Below are 15027 nucleotides of genomic sequence, written 5' to 3' on the forward strand. Positions count from 1 at the left end.
TTCAGAGAGAAAGTTTTTGGTGCAGGAATGAACGTCCCGTTCTCAAAGTGCGCCATCAAAGAGCCACATTGCGCCTATCGCACTTCGGCCGAGCCCGTGCCTGTGCACGTGCGCGTACGGGTGCTTCGCACCCTCCGCTTAGGACCACTGGGTGTGATTTGTCTTATAAGAACATTAACATATGAGTTTTCTTTCTTATAAAGAACTTATTAGTTTTATAATCTAGCGATGCGGGAGAAGAACTTACACTCCTATTTATACCATGGTGGAAGACTTTCCTTTTCCTTCCTCCACCAATGTAGGATGGAATTTTCTCCTTTCATTTCCTTACTTTTTCCTTTAATATATTTTGTGGTTTGTTATAGTCTCCCCTCCTTATTTTGAATCTCGTCCTCATGATTTACTTTGAATAAGTGTGGGTACTTCCTTTTCATTTTGGATTCTAGTTCCCAAGTATATTATGGCCCACGTTTTGAATCCCACTTCACTTTGACCAGAACTATTCTTTTATGCTTGAGATTCTTGATCTTTCTATTTTCAATTTGCAATGGTTTTTCAACGAATTTCAACTATTCATTTACCTTTATATCTTGAAGGGGTACTTTTAGCGATTTATCAGCTAAACATTTCCTTAAGTTACTTACATGAAATACATCATGTATACCTGACATTTCCTCTTTTGGTAATTCTAGCTGATAAGCTACTGGTCCAACTCGTTTGATAATTTGAAATGGTCCAACAAATCGTGGACTTAACTTTCCTCTCTTACCGAATCGGATTACTCCTTTCCACGGAGATACTTTCAGTAGTACTTTGTATCCAACTTGAAATTCCAATGGTTTGCTTCGATGATCCGCGTAACTTTTCTGACGGTCTCGTGCGGTCTTTAATCTCTCCTTAACTTGATTTATCTTATTAGTACTTTCTTGTATGATTTCAGGACCTGATAATTGTTTTCTTCCTATTTCTGCCCAACATACTGGAGTTCTGCACCTTCGTCCATAAAGGGCGTCAAATGGGGCAACATTAATACTTGTATGACAACTGTTATTATAGGAGAATTCTATTAGTGGTAAATGGTCATCCCAATTTCCACCAAAATCTATTACACATGCTCTTAGCATGTCTTCCAATGTTTGTATGGTCCTTTCACTTTGATCAGTCTATGGATGGTATGCTGTGATCAAGTTTAATTTTGTTCCCATAGCTATTTGGAAACTTTTTCAAAAATGAGAAGTAAAATGTCTATCCCGATCCGATACAATGGATAATGGAACTCCATGTAATGAGACAACTTTTTCTACATACAGCTTAGCTAAATGTTCCATTTTGAAAGTTTCCTTCATTGGTATAAAATGAGCTGATTTTGTTAATCTATCCACAATTACCCAGATTGTGTCATTACCTCTTTTTGTGGTAGGTAATTTCGTAACAAAATCCATTGTTAGAAATTCCTATTTCCATTCTGGCATTTCTAACTGTTGAAGTAATCTTGATGGCTTTTGATGTTCTGCTTTAACTTGTGAACAAATTAAGAATTTTGAAACATAATTAGTTATGTCCTTTTTCATTCCTATCCACCAATAGATTTTCTTCAAATCTTGATACATTTTATCTCTTCCAGGATGCATTGTGTATTTGGATTTATGGGATTCTTCGAGAATTTTTTCTAGAAACCGTCCTATGATTAGTATCCAGATCCTATTCCCCATTCGGAGAATTTCATCATTTCCTTTGATAAGTTGATCAATGGTACCATTTCTTTTCTCATCAGCAATATTATTTTCTTCTATTGCTTGTTTTTTAACATTCCTTACTTCATCAATTAAATTGATTTAAAGTTCTAACCTTAAGGCTCGCACTCTTTTAGGTTTCTCATGCTCTTTTCTGCTTAATGCATCGGCTACTATATTAGTCTTGCCTCACGATATTGGATTTCACAATCATAGTCGCTAAGAATTTCCATCCAGCGTCTTTGCCTCATGTTAAGCTCCTTTTGCCCTAAAATATATTTTAAACTTTTATGATCTGTGAATATAGTAAACTTACTACCATATAGATAGTGTCTCCAGATCTTTAGGGAAAAAATTATTGCTCCCAATTCTAAGTCATGTGTTGTGTAATTCTCTTCATGCTTCTTTAACTGTCTAGATGTGTAAGCAATAAGTTTTTCACGTTGCATTAGTACACATCCCAGTCCTCATTTAGAAGCATCACAACAAACTGTGAAATCTTCAGTACCTTCCGGTAGTGCATGTATTGGGGCATTTGTTAACTTTTGTTTCAAAGTTACAAAAGCTTCTTCTTTCTTAGGTCCCCATTCAAACTTGACATTATTACACGTTAACTTGGTTAACAGAACTGTTATTCGGGAAAAATTTTGAATGAAGCGTCTATAATATCCTGCTAATCCAAAGAAACTTCGGATTTCTGTAGGAGTCTTAGGAATTTCCCATTTTGTAATAACTTCTATTTTAGCAGGGTCCACGTGAATACCTTTATGGTTAATCAAGTATCCTAGAAACTGTACTTCCTGTAACCAAAACTCACACTTTGAGAATTTAGCGTAATTTCTCAATAGTGTCAAAAGTGTATGAAGATGTTTGACATGATCTTCACTGGTTTTGGAATAAATAAGTATATCGTCTATAAAAACGATTACAAATTTATCCAATATGGTTTACATATTTGGTTCATCATATCCATGAATGCAGCTAGTGCATTGGTTAAACCAAATGGCATGACTGTAAACTCATAATGACCATATCTTGTCCTAAAAGCTGTTTTAGGAATATCTTCTTCTTACACTTTTAATTGGTGGTATCCTGAGCGTAAATCAATTTTAGAAAAATATCGAGCTCTTTGGAGTTGATCAAATAAATCATCAATTCTCGGTAAAGGATACCGATTTTTAATTGTGACTTTATTTAACTCTGTATAATCGATACACATACGCATTGACCCATCTTTCTTTTTGACAAACAACACTGTTGCTCCCCAGGGTGATGAGCTAGGTCGTATAAAACCTTTTTCTAGCAATTCATCTAATTGCTTCTTTAATTCTAACATCTCGGTTGGTGCTAATCTATATGGTGCTTTAGCAACTAGCGCTATTCCTGGTATTATATGGATTCTGAATTCAACTTCATAATCAGGCGGTTGTCCAGGTAAATCTTCTAGAAAGACATCAGAATATTCCGATACTTCCGGAATTTCTTTTAGCTCTTTTCCTTTGGCGCTAATGATTACAGAAATCATATATGCTACGCCTTGTTTCCTTAGATAGCTTGCCACTTTCATTACTGATACGAACTTCCTAGGCTTGAGCATTTTATCTCCTTGAATGGTAATGATTTTTCCCGTTGGCGTACGGATTTCAATTGAATTTGTATTACATAGGATTCGAGCATGATTGGCTGCTAACCAATCCATTCCTAATATGACATCGAATCCAGCCAAATTCATTAGGAGTAAATTTGCTTTAAACTTGTGGCCTAATAAATTTATATTTTCTTCTTGAAGTACTTCATGAATATGAATGGAGTTTCCATCGGCCATTTCTACCGTACAGACTTGATTAAGTTTGGTTAATGGTTGATTTAGGGCTTGGTAGAACTTCGTGTTTATAAAACTTTTATATGCTCCGGAATCAAACAATACTTTAGCGTAAACGTTATTGATAAGGAATGTACCCGCAATGACGTCTGGAATCATTGCTGCTTCTTGTTCAGTAAGCTGAAAAGCTCGTGAATTCTTCTTAGGCCCATCTGTGTTCTTTGCTTTGTTATCCGGCACCTTTATCAGCTTTGGACATTCTAGAAGGATGTGGCCAGGTGTAATATCCCGTTTTTCGGGTTTCGGTTAATAAATGAAAGTATGGGCTATTAGGAGTTGGGCTAGTGTTGGGTCAAATGGACATGAGTTATGGACTTGGGTTATGAAAGAAAGAGGAAAGGACCATGGGCTTAAGCCCGTGATCCATATATATATAAACAGTTAATACCCATTTTCATTCATTCACGCATATTTTATACACCTCTCAAAACACACACTAAAGCTCTCTCTCTCTCTCTAGCCGAAATATAGAAGAAGAAACGGATCCCGACCCAAGGTATGATAGTATTTTGTTGTATGAGCTTAAATCCGTGAGATATAAACACGAAACGACGAGCCGACACTGTTAAACCGTTTAAGTCACGAGATCCGGGTGGAATCGGGTATAAACCGAACCAATGATGAGCTTAGGGGTCACCCTAGCTCAGATCTGGATCAAACGAGACGAAAAACGGTGAAAAAACGGTGGAAAACGAGCAAGATCTCGTTTTTCTGGTGAAACAGCGTTTTTTCGGCGGCGGCACCGGAAAGGCAGCTGGTACGAGGTTAGCGTGTCAGAGAATGTTTCCGACATTCTCTGACCTAACCCTAATTCGCTAAGGGTAACTAGCGAAGTAGATGTGACTCGCCAGCCGATTCGCTAAGGAAAGATAAGCGAACTGGCATGTAATTCGTTAAGGAAATAAGGGCGAACTAGGGCATTCGCTAAGGCCATTCGTTAAGGGAGGGACGAATGAACCCCATTCGTTATAGGGTTCATTCGTTGACCAGATCAGTTCGTTAAGGTTCAATTCGCTAAAGGGACCAGTTCGTTAAGATGCCTGATTCGTTACAAAGGCAGATTCGCTATAATGGGTAATTCGTTATGAATTCCCATTCGTTAAGGACTGAGTGACGAATCAGAAATTTGAAAGAATGACAGAATGGTCCTGGACTAAGAAAAGAATGATTTAATTACAAAGAAGCCCTTAGACTTTTAACCCTATCCAGGGGCTCTGCCACTTGGACCCCGCTAGGGGCTGCCGCCCCTAGAACCCCGCTGCCAGGGGCGCTGCCAAAGGACCCCCGTTCATTGAGGGTAATAATTAAACTAGAAATGACGATATGTTAGTGATAGTTTATTGATACGTATAATTATTATACAGTTAGTCGTGCACAACTAAAGATGGGAATAACCGTAAACGGTGAACGCAACCGCATTGAGGTGAGTTTCTAGCCCCACTTCCTTGTTATGTTTTCGGGGTTGTGTGCATACTCGATGTGATACGATTGCTTGACGGTGCGTGAACGATCTTCGGATATTGCATGTGCCGTCAAAGTGTTAGTTAAAGGTATGATTGATATGTATGATGTATGAATAACGTATGTATATGTATGATGTATGCACAATATATGTATGAAATGTTAATGGTACGTGAACGATCTTCGAAGATTGCACATATCGTCAAGGAAAGTATGTAAACGACAGGTATGTACAGTAGCACGAATGTAGGGAACCGAGCCTAATAATGTCGGCGAATGAAGGGAACCGATCCTAATAGTATCGGCGAATGTAGGGAACCGACCCTAGTAATATCGGCGAAGGTTATAGGGCGGAATGTTCTTTAAAACGTATATGTATGAATGAAAATATGTAAGTAAGTATGAAAGAAAGAATGAAAGTACGTATGTAAGTAAGTGTGTACGAAGATATGAAGGTATGTACCTCCGGGTGCATATGCTAGTATGTGAATGTATTGTATGTTGTATGATTAACTAGAACTCACTCAGCGTAGCTGACTTTTAGTATGCACGCAGGTGAGTACAATGAGGCAACTTGCTTGAGGAGAAGTACATGGCATGGATTTGAAGACACTGGCATCTAAATGAAGTTTTATGTTATGATGTTTTAAAAAGACAATGTTTTATGTTTAAATAATTTGAATGCCCATTAAGACAAGAAAGGATGGTTATGTAATTTAATGGTTTAAATGTTTCAATATTCCACGAATGTTTTTATTAACTCTGATATTATGAACTGCGTTTATGAGTAAATCCAACGTTAAAGTGAGGCACCGGTAATGGGGCCTTACACCAGTGTCTCCACAGTTGTTGCAAACACGACTCTCTTTTCTTCTCATTCTTCATACGTATGTCCAGCCATTTTGCAATAATTGCAATACTTAGTTTTCTTAAAAGCGCATCTCCCTGAATGCCTCTTTCTGCAAATTTTACAGAAAGGATGAGCATAAGATTGCCCTATTCCTTTCTTCCGAAATTCTGAAATTCTTGGGTAATCTTCTGGGCTAGATCTTTCTTTTTATTTTCTTCCTGAGTTCGGACTAATCCTTCTGTCATGGTATTAACTAGCTCAACTGTTTCTTCAATAGTCTAAGGTCTAGTTGACTTTACCAGATCGCGGATTTCACTTAATAATCCCCAAATATAGTGATAAATTAGTATTGATTCTAGCGAAGCCAAAGCCGGTACCATTCTTGCATATTCAAAGAATTTTGTCGTATACTCACGACACTTCACACCTTCCATCTTGTGGTTTAAGAACATAGTAGCAATCTTTTCTCTTTCATGAGGAGGAAAAAATTTCCTTTCTACTATTTCTTTAAATTCTTCCCAGGTCATAGCATAGACTATGTGACTTCCCTTTGACTAGAGGACTGTGTTCCACCATTCCATTGCTTCATTAATTGAGAGGTTAGAAGCATATATTATTTTATCTTCTTCAGCACATTTACTTATTCTTATTATAGCTTCTGTCTTTTCTAACCAGGGTAGTGCTGAAATAGGACCTTTATTTCCAGAGAATTCGGTTGGTTTACAGGCTAAGAAATCCTTGTAAGTACAACCGTGAACTTTTGACTTTTTGGGTAATGGGTTGCTATTTCCTCCATTCATGCTATGACTAGCCTCATTGTTAGACTTGCGTTTATTACTTTCGGTCTTATGCCTTATTGCAGAAACAAGTTGTTTAATAGCATCAACAATTAAAGGAATTGCTTCAGTGATTTTCAGAGCTATCATATTTTCGATAGCATTCATATTCAGACGATTTTCTTGATTATCAATTTCATGATTATGCTCGTTCTCGTGATTGTGCTCATTTTCACGATTGTGCTCATTCGACATCTGAATGACATATAAGAAAGAAATTGTTAATATCGTAATCAAATAATAAGGTAAACAAGATATTAATAACACATAAGCATTAAATAACACATAGGCACAGAATATGTCAAAATCGTCGATCTTTGCGACATTTACTCTTTTTATATACATATATATGCATCACTATATTTTACATCTACACACTTTTACATATATGCATCAGTACACACCTTTCTTACATACATACACTTTTTTTTTATCAAAGAAATTACGATAATGAACATATAAATATTATATATATGGTTTATATGTATGGTTCTCGGTCGTAGTATTTCCAGGTTAAGTTCTCCCCCATATTTCTCAGTCTATTCCCAGTATCTATTAATTCTTCCCCGTAATGATGGAGCTCAGCCGCCATTTCCGGTGTCATGGTGGGGTAGTTTGCGGTTTCAGCCTGGAATGGTGCATAAGGATTTGTCATCATTGTTTGATATTGCCAATCATTTGTCCACCATTCTTCTAACTGGGCTTCGTTGATAATATCATCAGGGAGTAGTGTATTATTTGGGCCCTGGGATGGCATATTAGGGTTGCTGGAACTTGCTGTACCTATATCGTTGAATATCGGTTGAAAAATTTTACATTCATTTAGCCATCTGCCTAGTCGCTCCTGCACTGGTATTGTTAAAAGAGGTGGTGGTAAAGTTGGTGGTGGTTTAATTGGTTGTGGTTGAGTTGGTTGTTCAGGTTGTGGTGGTGGTTGTATGGCTATGGTTCTTCCATTCTTATTTTTTCTCAACCCTCTTTGCCAGTCTTTGAGCCTTCTTCTTCTTTTGGGCTTTGGTTTTTCTACAGGTTGTTGTGCTTGAAAGACTATGTGTTCAAGGTGCTGTTCACCAGTTTGTCCTTCTTCCATATCCGTAGTGTTAACGGATATATTTTCAAATGCTTCTATGAGCTCGCTCACACTGTTAAGCAAAAACAATAAAACAACGAACTCAAAAGAAAATAGTATTTACTTTCACGTGTGGTTAGAATCTTATATGTATGGTTAACACATAGGTTAATGCATGTATTTCCTAACTCTTAATTTTAAGATTAAGTATTATTAAAATACCCATATTTCTTAAACCAGTTTGCTCTGATATCACTTCAGCTGTCACAACCCCCAACCCCTATACACTGGGAGGGAAGCCGTGAACATTGAGTGGTGGTATCGGTGTTTATTAAATTATTTTCCAGCGGAATATTTCATCAGCACTGTAGTTAGGAAAAATGATCAGAGTTATAAAAGCACCATAACTATTATTATGATAAACCGGGAATTTAATCCTTTTTGATACAAACATAAGTTTTATAGGGTTAAACCCTAATTTACAAAACACGTTTCTTTATTCTGGTGACAAGCCACTTATTTAAGCTGGAAGCCCGCAAGCATCATTCCTTAGTCTCTAACAAGTCACCTGAAAAATATTTAAAATATTTGATCAGCAAGAAATACTGGTGAGTACATTCATTTTTAAATGACACATTTTACAGTTAAATCATTAAGATGTTTTTACACCTGCCTGCTTACAAATTACTGAAAGGCACTTATTACTCGATCGTATCTATAATTGTGGTCATATTACTTATTGGCTAACACTTGTCCTATAAGTAACGTGTAATATCCCAGTAGGCAAGCCTTGTATACAAAACCCCACAATACCAGTAGTTACCATCCCATAAGTCTACAGAGAATTAATCACTATAATGTATTTAAAATACATTAAAAATATATTTAAAAACATTTAGACCATCTGTCATGAGTTTTATAGGTTTTGAAATTATCATGACAGTGTCGGAAAAATAGTTGTCTCACGCAAATGTGAGTGGTATAAAAACTCGAATGTCTCACCTTGCAAGTTTACAATTAAAGAAAATGCCTCTTGGTATTAAGAACATAGGATAAACACAATGTAGTATATCTAGATTAGTATGAAACCAATAATCATAATGATAATCACGAGAGTAGAAACTTTACATGATGGCACAAAGTCTTACCTTAATAGGCAGAGCTTTTGGATTCGTGTATATTAGTTTCTTTCAATCGGATAGGATATCGATACATACTCGGTATTATATTATACTCTTAATGTGTGTGAGAATTCAAAGAGAAAGGAACGTCCCGTTCTCAACCTATTTATAGTTGATTTTAGACCCCATCGCGATACGCAATGGCCATAACAAAGGCGTCGTGTATCGCGAAGAATCTTGTAGCTTCGCCTAGTCAGCCCTAGGCATGCTACGTGGCACTCCACGTGGCATGCAACGTGTCTCATATGCGTAACTTCCACGTCGCGATACGCGATGAGTTACTTGGATGGTTGATGTGCTAAAAGTAGTCAAATAATTATTAACTAAAAATAAGCTAATCTAGACACTAAATAATAATTCTAGACTCTTAAACTACTAACCGGCAAGTGTACCGGTCGACTCTAGTACAGCTAAGTAAGTCTGAATATCGAACCCACGAGACTCTATATATTATGTATACTAGCTAATTAGACTCGACTACAAGACGTGACTATTTAATAATAATATTTGAAGGGGGTTTTAAACTAATTATTAATTAACTAAACCTAACCCTAATTAAATAAAATATAATAAACTATTAAAACACTTAGATTAACTGAGATGATGAAAATAACTACCTAGGCTAGAATCCCCAATGTCACGACAAATCAATCAAATGGGAAACTTTAGTTATGGAACTGGGATCGTAAAATAGAACATTGACAGAAAACCCGAACAGGACCCTTGACCTTCAAGAAGACACCTATGGATTTCTAACAAGTTTTAAGACTCACCAGTTTTATGAATTAAACTTCCTTACGGTTATTTAATAATTTATGTCTAAGTATCTTTATAACGAAATCCTACCTTACAGCACGGAAATCAAATATAGTTAAGAAGACTCAATTGACTTAATAGATTAAGCTGACAATCAAACTTGGACGGACTCCTTACGAAGAACTCAATACAGCAATCCTGACCAACAAAGCTCTATCAATAACCATCACTTTACAGGTTTATAGGCTAGCAGCACACTTTTATCTATTTAATTGATTTTATTGTTTCTATGATTTTAATGCATATCAATCATAAACTAGTCAAGAACACACAGTAAATGACCTAACAAAACCCAATCCTATGAAACAATCACCAAGGGTAATGTGAAACAATAAATCCAAGTAAATAAAACCAAGCAATCATAGCATCAATTAATTCAAACTCAACACTTTACTTAGAACATAAAATCCAAAACGAAAAGAAATCCCAATCAAAATCAAACCGAACAAAGGTTTATCACGACCTAGGTAGTTTATGAAGTTTAGCCTAGCATCATATAGTCTAAATCAAACAAAGCAAATAAAACTAAAAACATGGTGAAATAATGAGAAACGAAAGATTAAAGGCGATAAAACCCGTAGTCTTCGATCTTGAAGGTAAAGCTCTTCATCGGCTTTTCTCGTGCCTTCAAAATCACCACAAGACTCGAAAGTATGCTCCAAGAAACTCTAAAATTGTCTGGTGGCTTCAGGTTTAAGTTAAAGATGTTTAAATACCCAAAACAAGGCCCAACAAGTGATAAAAGACGAAATTAAAAATCCTCCAGCGTTTCCTAGGCGGCGCGGAGTGCTCCACCAAGGGGCCTGTCAGACCAGCCCGGTCTGACCGGTTCTCCGTTCTAACCCTTCCTGACGCGTTCCGGATCTTCGTTTCGGCTCGTTTTACCTCATTTTTCGCCCTTTTTAATCACGATCAAATCCCGGAACCTACGAAACATAAAAATGTTAGTAGTATACAAATCTCGACTAAAAATGATTAAAAACTATTAAAATATCAATTAAAATATATAAGGGAAACATAAACATTTAGAATTATATGAAATATCCCCACACTTATTCTTTTTTCGTCCCTGAAAAAGATTGATGCAGTTGGATCAGAATCGGATAATACAGTCTTACAAACATATAGGTTAATTTTTAAAGCTTAGAAAAACGCAAAAACCGCGATCACCGATATTGTTGTCCACTTAAACCCATGCCTTACTTTCTACCGGGACAAATAAGATCCGACAATCATATTACTCAGTGGTTTACACAATTAAGACCCGCTTACTTTCAGCTTTTACTGGACCAGACCACCCCAACTTGACTTAAACCTCAATATTAGCAGAATTAAAACTTTTGTTGCTCTATTTTTTCATGAATAGTTAAGATGATCAAGGGTATTGTTTATCCACCTAAGCTTAAGCATCAAAGTCAACCAAGCAGCCATTAGATACGATTAAGGTACAATTAATTAATAGCTAGTGTTCCCCACGACATGACATACCCCTGTTATCAAGCAATACCCCGAACCCATCACCATATGTGAGTATGTAAAATTTCATCTGTAGGGCTTACATGTAGTGTGTCCCTTGTGGTCCGTTTCTTAATGGTAATGAGACGCGAGCAAGGGGACCCAACATGGCTAACAGCATGGATGATCAAGTCTGTAGTGAATTTGTACTTTTGTACTCTTGTGATCATGTTTATAGACTTATAAGGGTTTTCTCTTTTTGGCTTAATTTTAAATATTCACAAACCCACTTAGGAATTGTGAATACCCAGATGAATAAATGCATATAGACCCATGGTCTCCGGACCCGAAGCATCCCATCAATAAAAGATTTAAGGTTATAAAACCATACGCCAATGAGGTGTTGTAACACCCCGTAACCGCAGCCGAAACGTACACGGGATGCAACAGACACATCTGATATCAACAGCATTGCTTATAAAGAAAATACCACTACATTAATTTATATCATATTACATTGTTGCTAATTCGTTACTGTCTAGGTGTTACACACGAGTTTTACCGATAAGACATTAATATATTCATTACAAAATATAGATCAGCAAGCTTCCAACAAGTAGCACAGATCATTAAGCACATATCAATCATTCCAACTTGGGCATACCTAGAAAACATGTAAAGAAAACGGGTCAACTACGAATAGTTGGTGAGTTTCACTAATTTAAATAAACACTGACAGATCATTTTAATAATCATTTATTAAACAATGTAATTATGCGGGGAACTATGTTTCCCCAGAACATTTATAACCTCTGGGAACTAAGTTACCCCAGAACAATAATAACCGCTGGGAACTATGTTACCCCAGAACCATAATAACCTCTGGGAACTATGTTACCCCAGAACAATAATCACCTCTGGGAACTATGTTACCCCAGAACAATAATAACCTCTGGGAACTATGTTACCCCAGAACAATAATCACCTCTGGGAACTATGTTACCCCAGAACAATAATAACCTCTGGGAACTATGTTACCCCAGAACAATAATAATAAACTCTGGGAACTATGTTACCCCAGAACAATAATAATAACCTCTGGGAACTATGTTACCCCAGAACAATCCCACACGATAAACAATTTATATATTCTATGCATCAAACCATATATATATTTAAATATACAAGTGTTTCCATACGATCAGTATGTACTTAAATACTTTAATAAATACATGCTTTCCGCCCCGGGAAAATATTTAAAACAGTTCAGTAAAAGGGGCTCGTGAAAACTCACCTTTCTGTGAGTCGGGATGTGATACAATGAACTGCTATAAGCCTGGATCTGTAATATGATATCTAGTCGTTACTATATAATTCCCATAAATTAAATCCGTGTTAATCGGTACATCTGGGGACATTGTTAACCCAGTACTGTACTTGATCCAGGGACAGTGTTAACCCCGTGACACTCCTAAGGACTCAGATTGTGCCATTACTTAGAGTCGGACGGTCAAAATTATCATTTTTATGTTTTCCTTGATTTGCGTGCCTAGCACGGTCATCCGTTTTTAGTTTCAAAAATGAGTTTATTCACACCCGACCCAAAAATGGTGTTTGACTGTTACTTTAGTTTACGTGATGAAGTTAGAGCTCGGTTTGGACACCCCGTTTGGCCGCGGGGCCCGTTTCCGTCATTTAGGTGCCGGAAACAGTAAAATCGGGTAAAATTACCCAAATCATCCGAATTATTTTCGGATGATTTACTTTTATTTAATTTACTTAGTATTATGAAAATGGTCAATTTTTAGGTTTTTATATACCAGTCAGCTCGCTTATGCGAGTTTTGCCGGTTTACACGTTTTAAGCTTTAAAAATTTGTTTTTATGTTCTTTTTAGCACAAATAATTACCCGTTTAGTCTCGGGTCTTGAAATTTTGCACAAAACTTATTTTGACAGTAAGGGATTTTATAAAAATTTTCCAGATTTATTTTTTTTATATTTACATTTATTTATCTATTTTTGAACATTATTAAAACACTAAATATGTCAAAAATACCAAAAGACTTTAGAAAAATCCCAAATTTTTCCGGGATGCTCCCTGCCATCCTCATGACTCCCTGGAATTTTTCCAGAACCCAAAACTCATTTTTCAAGCCATTTTCACAAAAACCGAGCTAGAAAGCCCTAGAACTCGTTTTACCGAAAAGCCCCTTTAGACTTCTCCAACTGAGCTCAAATTTTGTGTGTGACTTTTATATGTTATAAAAATATTATCCTAAATTTTCCAGAATTTTTCATCAAGTTTAGCTATTTTTCACCATTTTTGGCCAAAACCGAGCATTAAATTCACAAAATATTCATCTTTTATCCAAAAATTACCAAAAATTCACAGATCTCATATTTTCATGTATAGATCATCTCTGTGAAATTTCATGACCCGACTCTAAGCACTCTACAATCTGTCCAAAATCACTAAATCACACGAAAACCGAACTATCTTGTGTTTTCTAGCGTTAGATCGCAAAGATCTTGGTTTCTAGCCTTTGCTAGCCACTAGATACAACACTTACAAGCACAATAACACTATACCAAGCAAGTTACACCAACAATTAAACCATTTCTTTCATAGTGTCGGTTTTGATATAAAAACAAAGGTTTTAACCGTAAAAATCCGTTCTCGACTCTTTTTACTCATTTCTCGGACCAAGATCCCGTGTATAACTTGTATACATCACTTGATCTAGCAAGGATCGGTTCCATCTCGGGTTTTCACCCATATTTCACTTGGAACCTCTTGTTCTTGCAAAACAACTCAAAATAAAGGAATCAACACCAAAGATCATGCATTATAACATGCTTATACCTTGTGTTCTTGATTAGAAGGGATGGATTTGATGAACACTTGAATGTATGGAAGGATTTGGGAGAGTTTTGAAGTTGGAAAAAGAAAAATGAATTGATAATAATGGATAGGGTGGCCGATCGGTCCACCTTATGGGGTGGGGTGGGACCCACACATCCATTCTAGGCCACACATTCGGATTACGCAATCCGGATAATGTTGTGGATAATCTGGTTCAGTTCGTTTCTCGTTTAAACTCGTAATTCGGCTTAAAACGAGCCTAAAATGGTTGTTTTTCGGGTTAAAATAAAATTTACATAAAACTGATTTAAAAACTTTAAAAACTTAAACCATGACGTTAAATGACTTAAAACATCGTATTGTCGGTCTTTGTGCATCTTTTTCGGTTTGATCGATCGTCTCTTGCTTGGTTTGATGTTAAAGATTTCGTTTATCGTATCGACGTACTAATAAATCGAAATCCTTGTTCTGTGCTATAATTCAGTTATCCCGAAGCACTAATACTTCGCAAACATCACTAAACATTATATACTTCGTCTATAATGTAATTCCCGATTCGTTCGGGTTTCAATAATCGTTCATTGGTTAATTGTAATTCCAATACGATTCACTATATAATCGAGTATGATTCGTACTATGAATCATATATACTCGTATACACGTACTATAACTCATATAATCAATACTAAATGACACGTAAATAGTATATACCGGCTAGGGTATACATGGATTTGCCGGAATCGTTACATTCTCCCCCCGTTATAAAAATTTCGTCCTCGAAATTTTACACGTCAACTACTTCCTTTTGAGGAAATAGGTGGGGGTATTTCTTCCGAAATTCATCCTTTTGTTCCCAAGTAAATTCTGGGCCTCGTTGCGA

This window comes from Bidens hawaiensis, unplaced genomic scaffold (assembly GCF_021521415.1).
Source record: "Bidens hawaiensis isolate Kalapana, Puna unplaced genomic scaffold, B.hawaiensis_p1.1 tig00055022_1, whole genome shotgun sequence".
Taxonomy (NCBI): domain Eukaryota; kingdom Viridiplantae; phylum Streptophyta; class Magnoliopsida; order Asterales; family Asteraceae; genus Bidens; species Bidens hawaiensis.